We start from the raw sequence: 22,807 nt of genomic DNA on the forward strand, positions 1-22,807 counted from the left end.
GTAGGCATGAGTCCCAGAAAATACAAAATGAAACTTTTTTTTTACAAAACAAACAGAAAATACATGCCAATTTATGTATATCCTTATGTACATCTATGCATAGTTTAGATATAGACAACAATATAGAATAGATATAGATGTAGTTATAGATATGTTAGATAGATAGATAGATAGAGGGATAGAGAGACACATAGATAAAGATCTTCTTTGTAGAAAACTTAAGCAATAATCTTCTGTCTCTGCATTTTGTTTAGCTTGTTCCTATTCAATTTCCTGTCTTTAAATCTTTCATTAACTCCAAGGATCAGCTCATGAATCCTTTTTTGTGATGACCACATATTTTAAAATCAGCCGGAGTCAGGAATTCAGGTTAAGGGAAAATCTTCAATCGTTATTCTCAGTAGAGGTGAAGAAGGATCAGAGTGAAGGGGGATCAGAGGTGAAGGGGGGGAATCACGTAATGTGTGCAGCTGCAACAGGAACCAGCCAGATCAGAAGCCAGCCAGCCCTCTCTCCCTGCCTCTCTTCCTGCCCCTCTGCCTCCACCCACCAAAATCGTCATTTCCTGTACAACACATCAGGACTTGCACAAAGAGTGGGCGGGGCCATTCTTTCTCCAAGCATATATATTAATAGATTATGGTCCAATTACTATTTAGCCTCACGTGCTTGGGACTTCAGTGCATCAACTCGAGCTTCAGCCCATTACACTTTTTTATTCTCCTTCTCTCTTAGCTGTTTCTTCCTTCTTTCCCTCATCAAACTTGTATTTTGTATATATTCCTATAGAGTTATGTATACACACATATACATATGTGTATATGCATATATACTAACATATGTGTACACATACATTTGTACATATATACATGTATGTGGGTTTTGTCTCTTCTGTTAGAGGAGGGTATTTCATTTGTGTCTTTCTATACCCCTAAAACCTATTAGGAGTACCTGCAGAGGAAGCATTAATATGGCAAGCTAGATGATGCAGTGCACTGAGTGCTGGTCTAAAGTCAGGAAGACCTGATTTCAAATATGAGCATAGACATGAGCTATGTCACCGTCTGGAAATCATTTAAATTTGTTTATCTCAGTTTCCTCATCCTTAACATGAAGTAGAGATAGAAATGGCAAAACACTCCACTGTGACAACAAAAACTCAAATAGGGTCATGAAGAGTTGAATACATCTAAAATAATTGAAAAACAACAAAAAGCAAAATATTGGTAAGAATATATATATTTTATTTAATGTCACATTATTATTTTAGCATACTATCCACGAGTCATAGGCAACAACAGCAATGAAAATAATGCTTGGAAATAGCTATATCTTTTCCATGGTAAGCATGTCAAAATATACTTGACATAATACAGAAAAGAAAATCAAAATACTACAAAAATCAGCCATTGGCAGCACAACAGATGATTAAATTTAGAAATTCAATGGGATTAATGCATTTCATAAGAATAAGATCAGGAAAGGACGATCTTAAAAGTTAAATAACAAAGCTTCATAAAATACGGGTTGCAACCCCATAGAGGGTTAAGAACAGACAAATTATGCAACAGTAAAAAGTTTCTGAATGCAATGACCAAAAGTTAATTCAAAATCAAATGTGTACTGAATTCAAAGTATTTCTGGAAGTGCTTGCCTATGTTGTTGCATCATGCAACTTCATCCACAACATGTATGAATGCTACCAGAAACACTCTGGCTTTGATTCCAGATGGATTCAGGTACATATTTTTCCTTTTTAATTAGAAAGAGACTGGAAACTAGAGGCTATAACTGCTCTGAATGGGGTCTAATCAAGAACTGAGATTTGTAAACATCTAATCCTGTTTTCTCTCTACTTGACCAGAGTTCTCTTTATTTTTATTGTGTAAGAAGGTTTTTAAAGCCAACTATATTTTTAAATTATCCATTGTTTTGAATAGTCCAGGTCTCTCCAAGATAATACACTATGATCAAGTAGGATTTATACCAGGAATGCAGGGCTGGTTCAATATTAGGAAAACTATCAATATAATTGGCCATGTTAATAACCAAATTAACAAAAACCATATGATCATCTCAATAGATGCAGAAAAAGCATTTGATAAAATCCAACATCCATTCCTATTAAAAACACTTGAGAGTATAGGAATAAATGGACTTTTCCTTAAAATAATCAGCAGCATCTATTTAAAACCATCAGTAAGCATCATATGTAATGGAGACAAACTGCAACCATTCCCAATAAGATCTGGAGTGAAACAAGGTTGCCCACTATCACCGTTACTATTTAATATTGTATTAGAAACGCTAGCTATAGCAATAAGAGCTGAGAAAGAGATTAAAGGAATAAGAATAGGCAATGAGGAAGCCAAATTATCACTCTTTGCCGATGACATGATGGTATACTTAGAGAACCCCAGAGATTCTGCTAAAAAGTTATTAGAAATAATCCACAACTTTAGCAAAGTTGCTGGTTATAAAATAAACCCACATAAGTCATCAGCATTCTTATATATCACTAACAAAATCCAACAGTCAGAGTTACAAAGAGAAATTCCATTTAAAGTAACTACTGATAATATAAAATATTTAGGAATCTATCTGCCAACAGAAAATCAGAAACTTTATGAGCAAAATTGAATAGTCCAGGTCTTTGCTATTTTCCCTTAATGGATCTTAAACATGAGCTTAAATGACTATTAAGCTCAGGAACAAAATATGTAAATTAATATGTTAGACTGAAATAAAAATGGACTGGAGAAAATATAGTTTCAGAAGATCTCAGTTCAACTCCTTAGTGTGCCACTTACTATCTATGTGACCTTGACAAAAACATTTAAACTCTGTAGGCCTCAGTTTTTCTCATCTGTAAAAATAAAGGATTGACATATCTTACAGTAATCTTTTCTCTTAAAATCAATGCTATTGTGATAGCCTGTTGAATTATTTTGTTGAGTGCATCCAATGGAGCATGCCCAAGGTTGCCCTTTCTATTTTCAAAATACCACATAAGGTCTTTTGGTATTGTCCTAGCAAAATATGATGCACAGTTCCTTTATCATCATATTAGATTTTCATGATTCTTTATAGCTTTATTATCTCATGGCACAGATGTGTGACCTACTCTGATGAAGCGTACCCTCATTGTCTGCTGAGCTAGTCAATTCAATGAAAGCAGTAGATGTCTTATAATACTGGCTTATTTGGACTTTCAAGATTTCTTTAAATATCTTATCTTAAATAAAACTCTTTGTCTGGACTCCTGTCGAATCAGTGGAAGGACAGACTGTATTCTTCCCCCCTCCCCTCCCCCCCCCAATTCTCTCTCTACCTCATTTATCCCTAATCGAGCACGGAATCAACTATGTGAGCTTAGGCTTTGTCCCAAAGTCAGAGTTTTCATTTTGTATTTCCTTAAGTTAGTAGCTGGTCAGATTTCTTTCTTAGAGTAGATATGTCCCAAATTGTAAGTGACAGGGAATTTGAGAGGTAGAGATTCTGATTCAGTCATTCCTCAACTGATGGGCATCTACTCATTTTCCCATATTTTTGCCACTACAAAAAGAGCCACTACAAACATTTTGTACATGTGGGTCCTTTCCCCTCTTTTATGAATTCCTTGGGATACAAACCCAGTGATAGCATGTAAAAAAAAAATTGAAGGAAAATCTGAAATGTCCTACTAACAATACCATGAACTTCACTATAAACTGATGAGACTTAAACATCAGCATACCAACATATAGTAACAATAATAGTTAAACTTAGTTAAGTTTCATTCCTTTCTGGACTTATAGCTTTTGTTTTGTGTGTCAAAATAAATACCTAGAGGCAGCCAGGTGATGCAATGGATAGAGTTCATGGAATGAACCCTTCACCCCTGGAGTGAGGAAAACCTGAATACTAATCAGAACTTAAATGCTTACAAGCTGTTTGACCCTGGACAAATCATTTAACCTAATTGCCTTCAAAAAACAATCACACAAAGAAAATATAAATATATATCTGTTTGATTCATATCATACAAAGTGCATATTTTTAATATCCTTTTTTTTTTCCAGGTAAAGCCTAGACATGTGACAAAACCTAGATTATAAGCAAAATTTTCCCCAGTGTGCTGGGGTAAAACTTAGACTAATTTAAGAAAGGAGAGTTGAGAAAATCTTATATCAGAGACCACACTCTTTCTCTAAACAGAATCCAAGCTAAATATTGAGGTCCTGAACAGAAGGATACTTTGGGGAAGATATTAGGTTCATACCCTAGATTCTTTCTCCAACAATCAATGTTACACTTAGAAGTTCAGTATTAAAAATACAAATTTATGGAACAAATATATTATTCACTGAAAGACTTAGATTAGATTAGATTTATTTAATTAAGCACTCTCCTTATACATATATTTATTTACAGATTATTCAGTAATTATTCTACAGGAAGTACAGGGAACTCAAATACATTTTGATATTTGAGATTGAACTAAATTTTCTATTTTATAACCTTGATACCAGAGGGAGAAAGACACAAAGAAGTAATTCAGCTTTAAATGATTGTGAGGGCATAAGTAAAATTATTTAGTGTAGAAAAACTAGGGCAAAAGGACATCCACAGCCCAAGCTCAAGTGAATTTATGGTTGACAAGATAAATCATGAACCTGCTCTTAGCAGCCATTTCCATGCACAACATGAGGGTAAATGAAGAGAAAACCTCTCAAAGCCAATATATATTACTTAATGGCCGAACACTCTGGACCTACTAAAACCTCTCTAATGAGAAATTAAGAACTCAAAAGATTGAAGAACTAGGGTGGGGTGAATTTTAATTTATGACAGTGGAAGAAAAGACTGCCTGAGAGAAGGAATGAACTCAAAGACCATGAACTTCGATTGCAACCCATGAGAAAACTGACAAAAGATTTGCAAGTGATTTCATTTGCTTCTTATGTGTGGTAAAATGAGTTTTTATCATTTGAGATAGGAGGAATTCAGCTAAACCTAATAGAGTGGAGAATGGAGAAACATTACAGAAGAGGGAAAGTGAAATTTGAATTATTAAGCCAGGTAGCAATTTATGCCCATGCACAGAATACCAAATTCCCTTAAAAACAAATATAGTGGCCTTACAGAGATAACATATTATTAGGTTAGTGGTACAGGGAACTCCTTTAAGAGAAAATTTATTCTACCAGTGCAGGTCAGCACCATATCTACTGCACAGAATGAATGAGTAAATGACATCCAAATCATATAGTCAATATATGTCAGACAATGGATTTCTTGATCTTGAGACCAGCTCTTTAATTACTATGACACACGATCTCTCTCTGCCTTCTATTTGAGTGAAAATAGGGAACATATGAAAATAAGATAGTATGGAAAAAAAGTGAGTTTAAATATGATATAATGGAATATTTCTTAACAATTAGAGATGTCTAAAAATGAAATGAACTGGACTGCCAAATACTGGATTCTATAGTACTAGGGACCATTGAACTAATGCTATAAATGAACTGATCAATTAGATAGTGATCTCCTTTAAGACAAGTACTTTTTTTTGTTTCTTTTGTGGTTCCAGTGGTCAGCACAGTTCCTGGCCCATGGTAAGTAATCTAATAGATATTTGTTGATGAATTGATGCTTTTTCATTGGGAATATTGTAAAAAGTATCCTTGGTTATAGGGGTTCTGAGGTCCCCTTAAATTAAAGTATTGTAATCTCTAGAGGCCAAATGAAATATTCCATCAAAGTTAGGAGATGTTTAATACAGACTGTCCTATATTCACTGATCTTGACCATTTTAATTTGCACAACATGATTATTCTATTTGACTTCTAAAGTTTTTTTCAGCTCTACAGCTATAATATTATAATATTTGAGGCAATTCAAACATTAACTCTACTGCTTTCTTATTATTTAAATTCAGATCTCTTTAACCAAAGAAGAATGAAGGGGTGGAGGATTTTTAGGAAATTTAGGCCAAGTACCACTAGAATTTAGAGCTTTCTAGATAGCTAAGTTGGCAATGCCAGTAAAATATTAATATGTAATTTAAAAGAGTGAGAGGTAAACTGCTTAGTTTAACTTCACATATATTTTTTAAAATAATCCTTTGACTAAACATCTTTACCTTGAACAAGAAGTAATTAATAGCAAATGGGAAGTAAAAGATTCAAATTTCATTCATATTACCAGCTTTGAATTTCCCAGAAGAGCCAAAGGGCTGGTGGGAAAATGATTTTCTGGGCTAGTAAATATTTTATATCTATTAACAAGTCTATGTTATAAGAACTTGAAACTGATGAAATAGATTTTGTAAAGGTTAAATTAAGTTAATAATTTTCCATTGAAGATTATAAATGAATACATCTTTTTTTTTTAAATTTAATAGCCTTTTATTTACATGATATATACATGGGTAATTTTACAGCATTAACAATTGCCAAACCTCTTGTTCCAATTTTTCACCTCTTACCCCCCACCCCCTCCCCCAGAAGGCAGGATAACCAGTAGATGTTAAATATATTAAAATATAAATTAGATACACAGTAAGTATACCCGACCAAAACGTTATTTTGCTGTAGAAAAAGAATCAGACTCTGAAATATTGTACAATTAGCTTGTGAAGGAAATCAAAAATGCAGGTGTGCATAAATATAGGGATTGGGAATTCAATGTAATGGTTTTTAGTCATCTCCCAGAGTTCTTTTTCTGGGCATAGCTAGTTCAGTTCATTACTGCTCCATTAGAAATGATTTGGTTGATCTCGTTGCTGAGGATGGCCTGATCCATCAGAACTGGTCATCATATAGTATTGTTGTTGAAGTATATAATGATCTCCTGGTCCTGCTCAATAAATGAATACATCTAATAAGAGTACTTCAGTATTTTTTGATTCTATAAATGCTTCTCAAATCTCCAGAAAACCCAAGTCTAGCCAAGTGGCAAGATGACATCATTTTTGTATTCTATGAAGTCAAGAAATCATTAATATGTCTGTTACTGGGATTTGGGGGCAGAAGGAAGATGGGCAAAAGGAAACAAAACTTTATTAAACTTGCACTTTACAATTAATTGACTTGTTCTTTATTACAACCAAGTTTGTGCTATTGCTATTGTATGAAAGTTGAGGAAATTAGAGCAAGTAGAGGCTAAATGATTTTCCAGAGTTTCACAGCCCATATTTGTTTGAAGCCAGATTTCAATTCAAGTTTTCCTGACTTCAGACTCAGTGATCTACCTGTAGCAGTACTTTGCTGCTTCTAAGTAATCAAAAATATACAAGGTGATTGGAGAGACAGGGGTATAACAGGAATAACTTGGTAGAGCCAAGACATTAAAACTGTGACAGAATCAAAGATGAGACAACAATCAGCTACTTTGTGGCACATATTCTTGGCTGTAATCCAAGTTGCTTTGCCTTTTGGAATATCATATTCCAAGCCTTTCAATACTTTAAGATGGAAGCTGCTAGATTCTAGTTAATTCTAATTGTGGCTCCTCAGTATTTAAATTGTGTATGTCTTTTTTTTTCTTTTTCTGGCTGATGATAATATCTTTTCCTTGGTGTTATAATTCTGAAATTTACCAATGATATTCTTTGGGGTTTTAATTTTGGAGTCTTCTTTGTGAAGTGATCAGTGAATTCTTTAATTGTTATTTTATCTTCTGATTCTAGGACATCAGGGCAATTTTCCTTTATGATTTTCTGTAAGATAATTTCTACATTCTTTTTTTTTTCATCATGGTTTTCAGAAGTTTGCTAATCCTTAGATTGTTTCTCCTAGATCTATTTTCCAGATCAGTTGTTTTTCCTAGGAAGTAATTTATATTTTCTACTATTTTTTTTTTCATTTTTTTTTGTTTGACTAATTCTTGAAGTCTTATTGAGTCATTTATTTCCATTTGTTCAATTCTAATTTTTTGTGTATTATTTTCTTCAGTTACGTTTTTAGTTCCTTTTGTATTTGGCCAAATGAATTGTTTAGATCATTGAATTTTTTCCATTTCACAAATATTGTTTTTTAGTGAATTTGTATCTTTTTCATATCTATTTTGTAAGATGTTATATGCTTTTTTTTCCATTTCATCAAATCTATTTTGTAGGGAATTATATGTTTTTTCCCATCCCTTCTTGCAAAGATCTCATTTTCTTTCCTCATTTTTCATCTAACTCTTTTAATAGCCTGTAAACAATCTTCTAAGAAAGCCTTGTGAAATGGGGACCAGCTTATACCTTCCTTGGGGGCTTCATCTGGAGTTGATTTGCCTTTAGGAACTCCAGGATTTGAGGTCTCTTCTTTTCTCTCTTCATAAAAACCCTGTCAATGGTGAGATTTCTTTTTTTCTGTGCATTTTTAAGGCTTGAGGTAAGCTCAATGCAGCGGAGCAACCACTGCTTTAGTTTGCCCTGGGACAGTTGTGCTGAGTGACTTCCAATTCTGTGTATTCATGGGTAGGTCCTTAATTCTTCCTGGCAGGCTCAGTAGTTTATAATTTGCCTGTTGTAGTATATCTGCCAAACTATCTACTTGCAAACAGGACAGTGTAGCCTAGGAGACTCATGAAAATGAAACACTCTGACTCCCAGCCCCAGCTCCTTTCCCAGTCAGCCTGTACTGCACTCTGGGCTCAGCAGACTGCCCTCCTTCCTGTCTTTTTGAAACAGTCCTTTTCTGAAATTCTTTCAAGGAATCTTCTGGAAATGTGTTGTACTCCAAATATTTGGGTATAGATGGCTGTCTTTATTATTGAACAATTGGAGCTAGTTTGAATTAACTCATTGTTGAAGAGAATCACATCCATCAGAATTGATCTTTGTATATTCTTGTTGCTACCATGTATAATGATCTCCTGCTCATTTCACTCAGCAACAAGTCATGTAAGTCTCTCCAGGCCTTTCTGAAATCATCCTGTTGGTCATTTCTTATAGAACAATAATTTCATAACATTCATAAACCACAATTTATTCAGCCATTCTCCAATTGATGTGCATTCATTAAGTTTCCAGTTTAGAGCCACTACAAAAAGGGCTGCCACAAACATTTTTGCACATAGAGGTCCCTTTCCCTTCTTTAAAATCTCTTTGGAATACAAGCCCAGTAGAAACACTGCTGGGTCAAAGGGTGTGCAAATTTTGATAACTCTTTGGGCATAGTTCCAAATTGCTCTCCAGAATGACTGTTCACAATTCCACTAACAATGTATCAGTGTCCCAGTTTTCTCACAACTTCTCCAACATTCATCATTATCTTTTTCTGTCATCTAATCTTATAGATATGTAGTAGTATCTCAGAGTTGTCTTAATTTGCATTTCTCTGATCAATAGTGATTTGGGACACCTTTTCATATAACTAAAAATAGTTTCAATTTCATCAGAAAATTACCTGGTTATATCCTTTAACCATTTATCAATTGAACAATGGTTTGATTTCTTATGAATTTGAGAACATTCTCTATATATTTTAGAAATGAGACCTTTATCAGAACCTTTGGCTGCAAAAATGTTTTCAGTTTATTGTTTCCCTTCTAATCTTGTCTGCATTATTTTTGTTTGTACAAAAACTTTTTAATTTAATATAATCAAAATTATCTATTTTGTAATCAATAATGATCTCTAGTTCTTCTTTGGCCACAAATTCCTTCCTACTCCACAGGACTGAGAGGTAAATTGTCCTGTGTTCTAATTTATTTGTAATATCATTCTTTATATCTAGATTATGAACCCATGTTTACCTTATCTTGGTATATGGTATTCAGCGTGAGTTAAAAAACCTGATTTTGCGCTGGCTTGGAGCCGGGCGTGGAATGCGAGTGCCTAGTGGGCCACTTTTGGTAAGCAGAACTGGCGCTGCGGGATGAACCGAACGCCGGGTTAAGGCGCCCGATGCCGACGCTCATGCAAGCAGTTTTATCGGGTCAAGAGAATGATTAGAGGTCTTGGGGCCGAAACGATCTCAACCTATTCTCAAACTTTCAATGGGTAAGAAGCCTGGCTAGCTCAGTCGGTAGAGCATGAGACTCTTAATCTCAGGGTCGTGGGTTCAAGCCCCATGTTGGGCGCCAAATGTGAAGATCGTGTATTTTTAAATCGGCAGAAGTCAGGAATTCAGGTTAGGGGAAAATCGTCAGTCTTTATTCTCAGTGAAGAAGGATCAGAGGTGGAAGATAATCTGCGATAGCAATGTGTGCAGCTGAGTCAAGAAGCTAGCTAGATCAGCAGCCACATGACCAGCAGCTAGGAGTATTGACCCAGGCCCAATCTCTCCCAGATTCTCTTCCTTTCTCTCTCTCTGCCTCCACCCACCAAGATCGTCATTTCCTATACAACACATCAGGACTTGCATGGAGAGTGGGCAGGGACCATTCTTTATCCATCATGTATATTAATAGAGTATAGCCCAATTACTATTTAGCCTCATGTACTTGGGACCTCAGTGCATCAACTCAAACCTCAGCCCATTACATAGTATCTTGTAAGAATAATAACAGGAATTCACCTATTTCATTAATGTCCATCTTCTACACTGAATGAAAATGTTCAGTTTTTCAGGGTATTTTATTCTTGGATGCATTCCAAGTTCTTTTGCCTTTCAGAATATCAGATTCCAAGCCCTTCTACCCTTTAAGGTGGATGCTCTTATGCCATGGGTTATCCCTAGTGTGGCTCTTCGATATTTGATTTTTTTTCCTGGCTACTTGCAACATTTTTTTTTCTTGATCCAAAGTTCAGAAATTTAGCTATGATATTCCTTGGAGTTTTAATTTTGAGGTCTCTTTCAGGAGATGTTTGGTAAATCTTTTGATGGCTATTTTACCTTCTGATTCTATGGTATAAGAGCAGTTCTTTTTAATGATTTCCTGAAAAATAATGTCTAGGCTCTTTTTTTTTTCCTTCCTCATTTTCAGGAAGTCCAGTAATCTTTAGATTGTCTCTCCTAATTCTATTTTCAAGGTCAGTTGTTTTGCTAAGTATGCATTTTACATGTTCTCCTATTTTTTCTTTTTCTTTTTTTTTTTTTTTTTTGTTTTGCTTTACGAATTCTTGATGTCCCATTGAGTCATCCATTTCCATTTGTTCCTTTCTGATTTTTAGAGAATTATTTTTTTTCACTGTTGAAGGCTGGAATTCTGGAGAAGTGTAATTGAAACAAGGTGTTAACTCAGTGGAATTGATGAGATGATAGCTCTTTAGTATACGCACACTTAGTAGTTATCATGGTGATGTAGTTTCTCTAGTTCACACATACATAATGCTGTGCTGTAATGATATAATCATGCCAAAAGTATTTAAGGGCTGAGAAGGACTGGAAATGAGATTTTCCATTTTTGACCAAACTTATGGTGGCTGTCCTGTCTCCTTTCATTCCTCAACAAAGGAATCGAGCTGATCCCAAGGTCCTCCAGAAAGCTAGCCCAAATATTATACTTTGGCAGCCAACGTAGACATAAGGACCTACACTCAGCAGTTTGACTGACACAATCATAAGTTCAGTGGAGAAATCCTGTGACCAGGAATAGGATGAGTAAAATAGTCACTTTCATTTTTTTCAGCTGAAATGGGTAAAATACTAAGAAAAGAGGCTTCCCCACCCCAAGGGAAGTGCGTGGAATACATAATTAGGTTAATAAAGAAGCAAGGTTTGTTGGTAACTTGAGAGTAGATAATTGAATTCTTAGAAAAAGTAGAGTGCATGTCTCCTTGGTTCTCTAAGGAAGAAAAATTAGAACCAGATAAGTGGAAATTAGTGGAAGAGCAACTAATTGAATATTGCAATGATAATGTACAGATTCAATTCCTAAAGAAATAATATATATATAAATAATATTTATATATATATATATATATATATATATATATATATATATAGAGAGAGAGAGAGAGAGAGAGAGAGAGAGAGGAGGGGTGATGGTACTGACAAAGGAGCTGAAAAAGCATGAAGAATTGGACAAGAAAGGAATTAAGTACAGGGCTGAAGAAATTAATAAATGTGATGCTTCTCAGTCAGTATCACCTATACAGCAGCTTTGTCTGTCCCCTATGACACCATTACAAAAGTCATTAATTAAAGCTAAAAATGAAGGACAGGATACATTTGATTTGAGAATAGAAGCATACCCTGTGATTGCAGACTTTGACTCTTCTAATCAAGAAAAAAGAAAACACACTCCATTTAATCTAGAAGTTAGCAAAGATATGAAAAAGACTTGAACTCTTTATTGGTCTACATCATCTTATGTTAAGATGTTATTAGATAATTTGGTTTTTGAACTTTTAGCCCCTAACCATTAGAAATATATAGCAAGGACATATTTAGAACCTGGAAAAAACTTGTTGTGGCTTTCTGAGTATAGTGAACTGTATAGAATACAAGCCTAATGAAATAGGCAACCTAGAGTTAATATACCAGTCAACTTTGATGAGCTAGCAGATTTAGGTCTGTATGCAGACACTTTAGCATAGATCAATTATCCTATAACAGTATATGAGCAAATTGCTGCTGCAGCTATCAAAGCATGGGGCACCCTCCCAGGAAGACAAGATAAAGGGAAAGCTTTCACAAAAAACAGTGCAAGGTCCAAATGAACCCTTTGCTGATTATTGTGGAACGTTTGTAGACAGCTGTCACATAAACTACTGGTGAAAATGTAGCAACAGAAATTATGATAAGACAACTTGCTAAAGAAAATACTAATGAGGTTTGTAGAAGAATTATACCATACAAGGATGCTCCTTTAGATGAGATCATAAGATGCTGTGCCACAGTGGGCATAAATACCTTTTATACCCAGGTTATGATGCAGACTTCTCAAGATCTGAACATGGGAAAACAGGGTCCCTTTTGGCAAGGGACTTACCGAGACACTTGCCAATGTTTTCAATGTGGTAAAGTAGGGCATCTAAAAGCTAAATGTTGGCATAGAAGATAGGGTGGGAGAACAAGACCCAAAACCCTATGTCCAAAATGCAACAGAGGCTTCATTTGAATGATTTAGGGAACTGGGAAGAGGGGTCCTGCTCCAGGGCCCAATGCAAACAAACAAAAAACAAAACACTTAACATTTAGAGAATGATGGCAAACGATGTTACATCCAGAGAATCTTTAGAAGTTCAGTATGCAGACATGATCAATCAGCCTAGAAGCAATACATTGGGAGAAAGGGCTTACAATTGGGAACAATGGAGTTGTATGCAACTGGGACAATTGAGATATCCTATGGAGAGGTGAAATCTGTTCCTCTCCCTCTTATGGATGTCTTGCTTCCAGGCACAGTAGGCTTGACCATTTCACCTGAGAGTGCTTACAAAACAGTGTCCATCCACACACTGATGTGGGAAACTGGAGAATGTATAATAAATATCCCAGTCACTAATACAGGTAGACAATGTGTGACTTATCAACCGGGAAAAGTAGTAGCATCAGGTTTACTGATGCAGACTCCTAATAGGCAATTTGGTGATATTTATTCAGATTTTGACTCCCAACAAGAGAATCCATGAATATTCTGGACTGCAGCTGTTATAACTGACCATCCTATGCTCACTATCTATGTAAATGGAATACCATTGAAAAGGTTGGTAGACATAGGTGCAGATCATACAATCATTAGAGATGCCAATTGGCCTAGTTACTGGCCAAAGATTAAGGCAGACCCCTCTATATCTGGCATAGGAGGATTAATAGCAGCTGAAGTTAGGGCTACACCTTTGAGATGGATATTTGAAGGTGAAACAGTAGTTTTCAATCCTTTTGTAGTTGAAAAAAATACTCCTCAATCTTTTGGGAAGAGACATTTTACAACATTTGGGATTACAATTGAGTACTTCGACTTTTTAGGCAGGGCTGCTGTTGAAGGTATGCTTGCACTCTCACTTGTTCCCATTCAATGGAAAACTGATATATCAGTGTGGATAGAACAGTGGCTCTTAGCGAGTTGTAAAATTCAGGCCTTATTAGATATAGTACAGGAGTAACTTGACCAAGGACACTTACAACCTTCTCCAAGTTGTTGGGATTCCCCTGCATTTGTTGTAAGAAAGAAATCTGGAAAATGGAGGATGTTGACTGATTTGAGAAAAAAGTAAATGAACAGATGGAAACTAAGGGAACTCTTCAGCCTGAACTTCTATCTCCTACTCAATTGCCTAGAGAATAGTATATTTCAATTATAGACATTAAAGGTAATTTCTATTCTATCCCTATAGATAAGAAAGATATGAAAAGATTTGCCTTTTCAGTGCCCAGTGTTAACTTAGCTGAGCCTTATAAAAGATAGGATTGGACAGTTTTGCCACAGGGAATACAAAATAACTGTACTTTTGCCACAGGGAATACAAAATAACTGTACTATGTGTCAAATGCATGTTGCTGCTGCTCTTATTCCAGTAAGAAAAGTATTTCTAAAAGTAATGTTATTACATTACATGGATGATATCTTGAGGCGTGCACCTGAAGAGCAAATGTTAAAAGCATGTCTACAAAAGACTATAGAAATGCTAAGGAACTACAAATTGCATATAGCTCCAGAAAAAAATCAAAGACATGCTACTTTTCAATATTAAGATATGAAGTATTCCCTAAGGTGCTTACAGTACAAAAACTTTCCTTAAGAACAGAGAAGCTGAACACTTTAAATGACTTTCAGAAATTGATAGGAGATATCCAATGGATAGGTTCACAGTTAGGCTTAACTACCTATAAGTTAAAACCATTATATGACATTTTAAGGGGAGAATGCTTTATACTCACCATGTCAACTTACAAAAGAAGCTCAAGAGGCTTTGAGAGAAGTTGAACTGCCTTCATCCAATGTGGTTGAAAGAGTTATTCAAAAACCCCTTGAAATATCAGTTTTTGCTTCAAAAGAGGCACTCACAGCAGACCTTCATCAAGGACACAGTATGATAGAATGGGTGAACCTCCCAGCACAACCAGAATAAAAACATATTCCTTACCCAGTGCTTGTTGCTAGAATCTTACTAAAGGCCAAGTAGTACAATTATCTAGGAAAAGACCTGGCAAGATATACACCTTTTATACAAATGCACAAATTAATGTATGCTGTGAAACCATCCCAGAGTGGCACATTTTATTGGCCATGGCTCCAAATTTTACACATAGGTCTCCATTAAAGATAACCTGACTACTAATATAACTGTCAATGAATTCTTGAAGAAAAGCTTTCTAAAGTTTCTCTTACAGGACCAACTATCTTTACAGATGTATCCAAACATAACATTTGTGCTGTGTACTCTTGTGACTTAAACAAAAAGAGAGTAGTCAGAACTCCCTTCCAGTCCATTCAGCAGAATACATTGTATCCAATCTTCTAGCTTTTATTAGCCAGGAGAAATAAATATAATATCTGATTCGGCCTATTCAGTAGGTGTGGTACAAAGAATTGCCACAGCCCAAATAAAAAGTGTAGTTTCTAATGTATAGCAGCTCTTTAAGGAACTTCAAGAGTAAATGAGAAAGCATTCAGGTAAGATTTTTAACTTGCATGTTCATTCTCATAGTGGATTTCCAGGTCCTATTTTTTTATACCAATTCAAAGTCAGATCTCCTTCTAACAATGTTAGCCAATATTCCTTATTTCAGGCAGCCAAAGAATCTCTTTTTTTTTTTTATTTAATAGTCTTTTATTTACAGGTTATATGCATGGGTAACTTCACAGCATAAACAATTGCGAAACCTCTTGTTCCAATTTTTCACCTCTTACTCCCCATCCCCTCCCCCAGATGGCAGGATGACGAGTAGATGTTAAATATATTAAAATATAAATTAGATACACAATAAGAACACATGACCAAACCGTTATTTTGCTGTACAAAAAGAATCAGACTCTGAAATATTGTACAATTAACTTGTGAAGGAAATCAAAAATGCAGGTGGGCATAAATATAGGGATTGGGAATTCAATGTAATGCTTTTTAGTCATCACCCAGAGTTCTTGCTCTGGGTGTAGCTGGTTCAGATCATTACTGCTCCATTGGAAATGATTTAGTTGATCTCATTGCTAAGGATGGCCAGGTCCATCAGAACTGGACATCTTATAGTATTGTTGTTGAAGTATATAATGATCTCCTGGTCCTGCTCATTTCACTCAGCATCAGTGTGAGTCTCTCCAGGCCTTTCTGGAATCATCCTGTTGGTCATCTATTACAGAAAAATAATATTCCATAATATTCATATACCACAATTTATTCAGCCATTCTCCAACTGATGGGAATCGATTCAGTTTCCAGTTTCTAGCCACTACAAAAAGGGCTGCCACAAACATTCGTGCATATACAGGTCCCTTTCCCTTCTTTATAATCTCTTTGGGATATAATCCCAGTAGTAACACTGCTGGATCAAAGGGTATGCACAGTTTGATAACTTTTTGAGCATAGTTCCAAACTACTCTCCACAATAGTTGGATTCGTTCACAACTCCACCAACAATGCATCAATGTCCCAGTTTTCCCACATCCCCTCCAACAATCATCATTATTTTTTCCTGTTATCTTAGCCAATCTGACAGGTGTGTAGTGGTATCTTAGAGTTGTCTTAATTTGCATTTCTCTGATTAATAATGACTTGGAGCATCTTTTCATATGACTAGAAATAGTTTCAATTTCTTCATCTGAGAATTGTCTGTTCATATCCTTTGACCATTTTTCAATTGGAGAATGGCTTGATTTTTAATAAATTAGAGTTAATTCCCTATATATTTTGGAAATGAGGCCTTTATCAGAACCTTTGACTGTAAAAATATTTTCCCAGTTTATTGCTTCCCTTCTAATCTTGTCTGCATTAGTTTTGTTTGTACAAAAACTTTTCAGTTTGGTATAATCGAAATTTTCTATTTTGTGATCAGTAATGATCTCTAGTTCTGCTTTGGTCATAAAGTCCTTCCCCTTCCACAGGTCTGAGAGGTAAACTATCCTGTGTTCCTCTAATTTATTAATAATTTCATTCTTTATGCCTAGGTCATGAACCCATTTTAATCTTATCTTGGTGTATGGTGTTGTGTGGATCAATGCCTAGTTTCTGCCATATTAATTTCCAAATTTCCCAACAATTTTTGTCAAAAAGTAAGTTCTTATCCCCAAAGCTGTGATGTTTGGTTTTTTCAAACACTAAGTTGCTATAGTTGTTGACTATTTTGTCCTTTGAACCTAACCTATTCCACTGATCAACTAATCTATTCCTTAGCAAATACCAAATGCTTTTGGTAACTGCTGCTCTATAATATAATTGGAGATCGGGTATAGCTAAGCCACCTTCATTTAATTTTCTTTTCATTAATTTCCTTGAAATTCTTGAGCTTTTGTTTTTCCATGTGAATTTTGTTGTTATATTTTCTAGGTCATTAAAATAGTTTTTGGGAGTCTGATTGGTATAGTGCTAAACAAATAGATTAGTTTAGGGAGTATTATCATCTTTATTATATTTGCTTGCCCTATCCAAGATCATTTAATAGTTTTCCAGTTGGTTAGATCAGACTTAATTTGTGTGAAAAGTGGCCTGTAATTTTCCTTATAAAGTTTCTGATTTTCCCTTGGCAGATAGATTCCTAAATATTTTATATTATCAGGAGTTACTTTAAATGGAATTTCTCCTTGTAACTCTGACTGTTGGATTTTGTTAGTGATATATAAGAATGCTGATGTGGGTTTATTTTATAACCAGCAACTTTGCTAAAGTTGTGGATTATTTCTAATAACTTTTTAGTAGAATCTCTGGGGTTCTTTAAGTATATCATCATATCATCAGCAAAGAGTGATAATTTGGTTTCCTCATTGCCTATTCATATTCCTTTAATTTCTTTCTCAGCTCTTATTGCCAAAGCTAGCGTTTCTAATACAATATTAAATAGTAATGGTGATAGTGGGCAACCTTGTTTCACTCCAGATCTTATTGGGAATGGTTGCAGTTTGTCTCCATTACATATGATGCTTACTGATGGTTTTAAATAGATGCTACTGATTATTTTAAGGAAAAGTCCATTTATTCCTATACTCTCAAGTGTTTTTAATAGGAATGGATGTTGGATTTTGTCAAATGCTTTTTCTGCATCTATTGAGATGATCATATGGTTTTTGTTAATTTGGTTATTAACATGGCCAATTATATTGATAGTTTTCCTAATATTGAACCAGCCCTGCATTCCCAGTATAAATCCTACTTGATCATAGTGTATTATCCTGGAGATGATTTTCTGTAGTCTTTTTGCTAATATCTTATTTAAAATTTTAGCATCAATATTCATTAGGGAGATTGGTCTATAATTTTCTTTCTCTGTTTTCAGCCTACCTGGTTTAGGTATCAGTACCATGTTTTTGTCATAGAAGGAATTTGGTAGGACTCCTTCATTCCCTATTTTATCAAATAATTTATATAGCATTGGGGCCAATTGTTCTTTAAATGTTTGGTAAAATTCAGATGTAAATCCATCTGGTCCTGGGGATTTTTTCTTAGGGAGTTGTTTAATTGCCTGTTCTATTTCTTTTTCTGAAATGGGACTACTCAAGCAATTTACTTCCTCCTCTGTTAGTCTGGGAAGTCCATATTTTTCGAGGTAGTCATCCATTTCACTTAGGTTATCAAATTTATTAGCATAAAGTTGAGTAAAATAACTCCTTATTATTTCTCTAATTTCCTCTTCATTGGTGGAAAGTTCTCCCTTTTCATTTTAAGACTACTAATTTCATTTTCCTCCCTCCTTTTTCTAATCAGATTTACTAAAGGTTTATATATTTTATTGACTTTTTCATAGAGCCAACTCTTAGTTTTATTAATGACTTCAATAGTTTTTTTACTTTTAATATTTTTAATTTCTCCTTTAATTTTAGAATTTCAAATTTAGTATTTGATTGGGGATTTTTAATTTGGTCTTTTTTTAGTTTTTTCAGTTGCAAGCCCAATTCATTAATCTTTTCTTTCTCTGTTTTATTCAAGTAAACCTCTAAGGATATAAAATTCCCTCTTATTACTGCTTTGGCTGTATCCCACAAATTTTGGTATGATGTCTCATCATTGTTGTTATCTTGAGTGAAATTATTAATTGTATCTATAATTTGCTGCTTCACCCAATCATTCTTTAAGATGAGATTGTTTAGTTTACAATTACTTTTTACCCCTAACTTTTTATTGAATGTAGTTTTTATTGCATCATGATCTGAAAAGAAAGCATTTAGTATTTCTGCTTTCTTGCATTTAATTTTGAGGTCTTTATGTCCTAATATATGGTCAATTTTTGAATAGGTTCCTTGAACTGCTGAGAGGAAAGTATATTCCTTTCTATCTCCATTGAATTTTCTCCAAAGATCTAACATACCTAATTTTTCTAATATTCTATTTACTTCTTTAATTTTTTCTTATTTGTTTTGTGGTTTGATTTGTGTAATTCTGAGAGTGCAAGGTTGAGATCTCCCACTATTACAGTTTTGTTGTCTATTTCTTCTTGCAACTCTCTTAACTTCTCCTTTAGGAAGTTGGATTCCATACCACTTGGTGCATATATGTTTAATATTGATATTGCTTTGTTGTTTATGCTACCCTTTGGCAGGATGTAGTTTCCTTCCTTATCTCTTTTAATTAGATCAATTTTTGCTTTTGCTTAATCTGAGATAAGAATGGCTACCCCTGCTTTTTTGACTTCACCTGAAGTATAATAGATTTTGCTCCAGCCTTTTACCTTTACTGTATATGTATCTCCCTGTTTTAAATATGTTTCTTGTAAACAACATATTGTAGGGTTCTGACTTATGATCCAGTCTGTTATCTGCCTCTTCTTTATAGGGGAGTTCATCCCATTCACATTTACGGTTAGAATTACTAATTCTGTATTTCCTGCCATCCTAATAACCCCAGATTATGCTTTCTTTCCTTCCCCAACCCTCTTTCCCCTTTTTGAGCTTATGTACCCCACTTGTATCATGATGTTTACCCTGTTTAGAATCCCTCCCTACCCTCCTTTGAATCTTTTCCCCTTCCTTCCCTTATTACTCTTTTTCTTTTCCCTTTTCCTCTCCCCCTTTTTTAATGAGGCGAGAGAGAATTTTCTCTAAAACAAATGTCAATTATTTTTTCTTTCAGCGAACTCTGATGAGAGTAAGATTCACACAATGTTCCTCCCCCTCTCTATATTCCCTCAGATATGATAAGTTTCCTTTGGCTCTTCGTGGGATGTGGTTTCCCTCTTTTTATCCCTCCTTCCCACCTTATTCTGCCATCATCCTTTTCCATATCTACTTCCCTTTTTTATGTTATATCAGAACAATCAAATTATACATGTATTCTTTTTGTATATCCACAACAGAAATACAATTCTCAAGAGTTATTTTTACCTTTTCTGCATCTTTTGAGTCCTATGGTTGGAGATCAAATTTTTTGTTTAGTTCTGGTTTTTTCCTTAGAAACAAATGGAATTCATTTGTTTCATTAAATGTCCATCTTCTTCCCTGGAAGGAAATGCTCAGCTTAGCTGGGTAGTTTATTCTTGGCTGCATCCCAAGTTCTTGTGCCTTTCAGAATATTAGATTCCAGGCCCTTCGATCCTTTAATGTGGCGGCAGCCAGATCTTGGGTGATCCTTATTGTGGCACCTCGGTATTTAATTTTTTTTTTTGGCTGCTTGTAAATTTTTTTCCTTAACCTGATAGTTCTGAAATTTTGCCACAATACTCCTTGGGGTTTTTATTTTAGGGTCTCTTTCACAAGGTGTTCGATGAATTCTTTCAATGCCTATTTTACCTTGTGATTCTATTACATCTGGGCAGTTCTCTTTGATGATTTCTTGTAAAATAGTATCTAGGCTCTTTTTTTCATCATAGTTTTCAGAAAGTCCAATAATCCTCAGATTATCTCTCCTAGATCTATTTTCCAAGTCTGTCATTTTTGCAAGTAGATAATTCATGTTTTTTTCCATTTTTTCATTTTTTTGTTTTTGCTTGACTGATTCTTGCTGTCTCTATTTGTTCAGTTCTAATTTTTAAAGAATTATTTTCTTCATTAGCTTCATTACTTCTTTCTGTATATGTCCAATTGAGTTTTTAAATGTATTGTTTTGGTCTGTGGAATTTTTTTCCATTTCACTAATTTTTTTTTTTTTAGTGAATTATTTTCTTTTTCCAATTCACAGATCCTACTTTCTTGCGAGTTCTTTGTCTTTTCCAATTCACAAATCCTACTTTCTAGTGAATTCTTTATTTTTTCCAATTCACAATTTTTACTTTCCTGAGATTTTTTTACTTTTTCCAATTCGTATTTCACGAAGTTGTTGCTCTCTTGTAAGGCTTCTCTTTCCTTTCCTCATTCATCTTCTAACTCTCTTTTGAGACTTTTAATGGTCTCTTCTATGGGAACATCATGTAAAAGAGGACAGTCTGGTGCATGTTTTCTATTTGCTGTCTCTTCAGGTTTGCTGACCTGCTCTTTTTCTGCAAAGAAGCTGTGGATCGTTCTTTTCATCTTTTTATTCATGTTTTAAAGCCTTTAGGGTATGCCTCTTAGGCAAGGGGGTTACCAGCTTCCTCTGCAGAACAGGAGAGATGTAAACCGGTTTCTACCTTGGAGGTATGGGAGTGCTCTGAGTGAGAGTTTTCCCTTCCCCCAACAGGAGGTGGATTCAGCACTGGCCGAGCTATTGAATGCCCAGTTGGGCTGTGTGGGTTAGCGATTGCCCTAGAATAGAGACTAAGTGGTGAAAGTGTCACTGCCCCAGGCCAGAGCCTCTTGTGGGGCTGTGGGTATTAGCAGCTGACAGCAAACCACCAATTTTACAGGGATTCTTCCTGGCAGTCTTTGCTCCAATGTCTCCGCCCGACTAATTGGCCCTGCCAAAGCTCTATGGCCCCAAGCCGAGCCCCCACTGCTCAGATTAGAGGCTAATTTGGGCTGTGCCCTCTTGCTGTGCAGGTTCACAATGCCCCCATGGAAAAGCCCTGTGCTGCGGGTTGGGGCTGTGAGCTTGTGCTGAGATCTGTGCTTTCACTTTGGGTTTGAGGCTCTCTTTGGAACCTAATTTCTCTCCCAGTGTATGCTGATCTCCCCCCTAGCCCTGGAACAAACCGTTTTGGCAAGACTGCAGATTTCTTGGAAACTAATATGGCACAAACTAGGCATTGATCCATACTTAACCCCGTACAGCAAGATAAGGTCAAAATGGGTTCATGACCTAGGCATAAAGAATGAAATTATTAATAAATTAGAGGAACACAGGATAGTTTACCTCTCAGACCTGTGGAAGGGGAAGATCTTTATGACCAAAGCAGAACTAGAGATCATTACTGATCACAAAATACAAAATTTCGATTATACCAAACTGAAAAGTTTTTGTACAAACAAAACTAATACAGACAAGATTAGAAGGGAAGCAATAAATTGGGAAAATATTTTTACAGTCAGAGGTTCTGATAAAGGCCTCATTTCCAAAATATATAGATTAACTCTAATTTATAAAAAATCAAGCCATTCTCCAATTGAAAAATGATCAAAGGATATGAAGAGATAATTTTCAGATGAAGAAATTGAAACTATTTCTAGTCATATGAAAAGATGCTCCAAGTCATTATTAATCAGAGAAATGCAAGTTAAGACAATTCTAAGATACCACTAAACACCTGTCAGATTGTCTAAGATGACAGGAAAAAATAATGATGGTTGTTGGAGGGGATGTGGGAAAACTGGGACATTGATGCATTGTTGGTGGAGTTGTGAATGAATCCAACCATTTTGGAGAGTAGTTTGGAACTATGCTCAAAAAGTTATCAAACGGTGCATACCCTTTGATCCAGCAGTGTTACTACTGGGATTATATCCC

General features: G+C 35.2%; 1 non-coding gene across 1 annotated transcript; it reads left to right on the forward strand.

The window, feature by feature from the left end:
• The first annotated feature begins 9,986 nt into the window (after positions 1 to 9,986).
• On the forward strand, positions 9,987 to 10,059 carry TRNAK-CUU. Its single transcript has one exon. It is a non-coding gene; the product is annotated as a tRNA-Lys (tRNA).
• Positions 10,060 to 22,807: the final 12,748 nt, after the last annotated feature.

Source organism: Sarcophilus harrisii, chromosome 1 (assembly GCF_902635505.1).
Source record: "Sarcophilus harrisii chromosome 1, mSarHar1.11, whole genome shotgun sequence".
Taxonomy (NCBI): Eukaryota; Metazoa; Chordata; class Mammalia; order Dasyuromorphia; family Dasyuridae; genus Sarcophilus; species Sarcophilus harrisii.